A 3052-nucleotide genomic window follows, 5' to 3' on the forward strand; every position below is an offset into this window, starting at 1 on the left:
TATTTTAATAGTGCACTCTAGAGAATCTTAAAGTAGAAAAATAAACTGAAACCAACCTAATGAATTGCTATTTGTAATTTATAGTTAAATTACAACAAAGTGGAAATATGTTTCACAATAGCAGTTCTTTAGGTCACAAAGGCAATGTGACATATTTTTAGTGTAATTTACTGTTTGTATAAATATGAGTGATTTCAGAGTATTTTTTCCAAAGAAATTTAACTCTTTGGTTTTTATGTAAAACCCTGTCCCCATGATAAAATGTGGCAATGGTATCATAACACAGATGCTTTTCTTCACTCGAAATAGAGAAGCTGGCCATGATTAAATTGGCCAGAACATAAAATAAGCTAAAAACAGAAAAGAAACCCCATTAGAGTGTGAATCATTGAGTCTGGGGTGGAGTTTCAACTTCCAACAGAACAATTAACAAAAACAACCAGAGTTATTATGGTATTTAAAGCAAACCATGTTCAGGTTTTGGAATGGCCCAGTCAAAGTTCAGAGCAAGACTTAATCATTCCTTTTTATAGTCAATCTGATATAACATGAACAGTTTAGCATAGATAGGCAAAACCTTAGGTCCCTAGATGAGCAAACTGGTATAGATATACCATAAGGCCTGCAGCTGCCATTGCACCAAAAGTCAGTCCATCATAAATGCCTTTAAATTTTCCTACTTTAAATGAACAGAAAACAGAAGTCATTGTGTTTGTTCCCTGATACTCCTACAATTTGGAACCTTAAACGATTTATGGTAAAAAAAAAATAAAAACCTTTGTGAGGAAACTAGAAGTGAAGTTTGACAGTAACCTAACAGTTGGTGAGAAGGTCGATACAGTAATCAAAACTAGCTTCTTTTTTCGCCAGGTACTTGCAAAAGTGAAGCCATTCCTTGGTTTCAGAGACCTCGAGAGAGTTATCAATACATTTATCTCATCTTGTTTCTACTATTTTAATACTATTTTAATAGTCTCTATTTAGCCTCTCCAATTATGTTTTTCTAGTTTGTCATTTTATGCTTATTTTCTTAAAATTTGTAATGATTTCCTTTGATTATATCTCATTTGATTATTTTAAATGTGTAGCACTTATATGTACTATATAAATAAATTTGACTCTGACCACTGACTTATGAGACAAAAAATTTTAATTGTTTTTTGAAGTAACAGAGTAAAGGGAAGTAATTACAAATGCATGCCACAAATGTGAGTTATTTATTAGTATTTTCTTAAATCAATCATTGTTGCATGCAAAAATTACTCTTCATGCTACGCCTGTCCCTTTGGCTTAAATTTAGAAGTACTTTTGACTGTAGAGTATATTGAAATGGGTTTCGGTTAATCCTGGAGGTTTACACCCTATTACTGACTGTGTGCCAAAGTGTCTCTGTTCACACTCCAGAAAGCAAAAGTGTAAAGAGAGAACAAAGAACGAACAACAAAGGCAGGAGGACAGACTGAATGAAGAACAATGCACAAACACAGGTAGTCTTTAATAGAGATTTTTATGAGCTGCAGGCCTGCTAAAATGGAGCACTCTTATCAGCTTGCTGGAAGCAGGGCAAGGGAGGGCTAGAGCTTCCACACTTACGATCCGTAAAAATGGTGTGATTCATTTTCCGCATGAGAGGGTCTCAGAGGGGCAGCATCAGACCAGCCAGTCCACACAGATTTATGGACCATTAAAGCAGCAGGCCTCCTGACCACTGTGGCACTGTTGACTGGCTTCTAAGACACACTGCCCCCTTATTCATGCTTGGTCAGTACTCTCCATCACAGACTAGCATCCCTATTGTTCATCCCTTCATCAGTCACACTTTTACTGCCATCCATGAACTCCGCTCGTAGTCTGTAATTCAGGTTTTCTTCACAGTACTCTTAATATAAATTGAGCTGTGTACAGTATTCTTATTTTGCTAATCTTGAACAGCATGATAACCATGAAGTTGTCATCTTTTTACAGATAGCATCACTATGAAAGTCACTGATGGTGGTCAATGGACTATGTTGTTTTAGCCTAACAGTTTCACAATCAGATTAGTACCAATGCATGCACACAGACTAATGGGTCTGTCTTTTTAAGTCAGCCTCAATCAGCTGTTTCCGTGGTGATTAATGCATCTTGCTCCCCTATTTCTCATTCGCCAGCTTTGTAACTTCATCATCATCCCTGGGAGTGATACGAAAAGGAAAAATGGGGCAGACTGGATGCTGCCTGCTGGCCCTAAGAATAGCTCAGTGCTCAATAGAAAAAGATGCAAATGCTCAAAGACGAAAAAAACCCAAACTATGTCTTCACTTTAATTTCATTATTCACCCCTTTCTTAAATATGCTTTTTTCATTATGTAAACTTTATACTGAATAAAAAGCATGGAGAAAACATAATTGATTGGCATCAATTTTTCAGGCTGTCTTCCTGCCATTCATGTTAACATGACAACACAAAACACACCACCGCTACCCAAGCCTGTTTGTCAGGTTCAGAGAAGAGGAAGTGCAACGTGTGCACCAACGCTGTTCCAGAAGTATTTACAGTGCCGCTGCATGGCAGGCACTTGGGGTTAAAAGAAAACAGAGAGGCTATTAGATCAGTTCACAGAGAGCTACTCGTGTGCGCTTATGAAATGGAGTGGCTGAGATGAGTAAGGCATCACCATTATGTGAAAGTTACAGTTTGGTGTGAAGTCAGTTGGCCAGTAAAGCTGCCCTCTAATGATAGCCAGGCAAAGATACTAACCTATAACTGTCAAGTTCCCTGAGGGGCAATAGTGGCACTTGTGTTCGGATTTAAAAATAAACAGATGTGTGTGTTTTACATTGACAAAATAAGTTAATTAAGTAAAGTAGCCTACTCTAGAAGGCTGCAATTTTCTTTCAATAATTTGATATTTTGTCTATCACGTTTGTCCAGGGGTCATGTCCCCCCCCCATCATCGTTTACTCTAGGAGGGGCCCAGTTGAAGGTCCACTATCGTCATGAGGCAGGGCGCGGTGACACATCCTTTCTCTCCGCCCCGAGGTGTTTGTGCAGCCTGCCCTGAATAACGCG

Source organism: Xiphophorus hellerii, chromosome 22 (genome assembly GCF_003331165.1).
Source record: "Xiphophorus hellerii strain 12219 chromosome 22, Xiphophorus_hellerii-4.1, whole genome shotgun sequence".
Classification (NCBI taxonomy): Eukaryota; Metazoa; Chordata; class Actinopteri; order Cyprinodontiformes; family Poeciliidae; genus Xiphophorus; species Xiphophorus hellerii.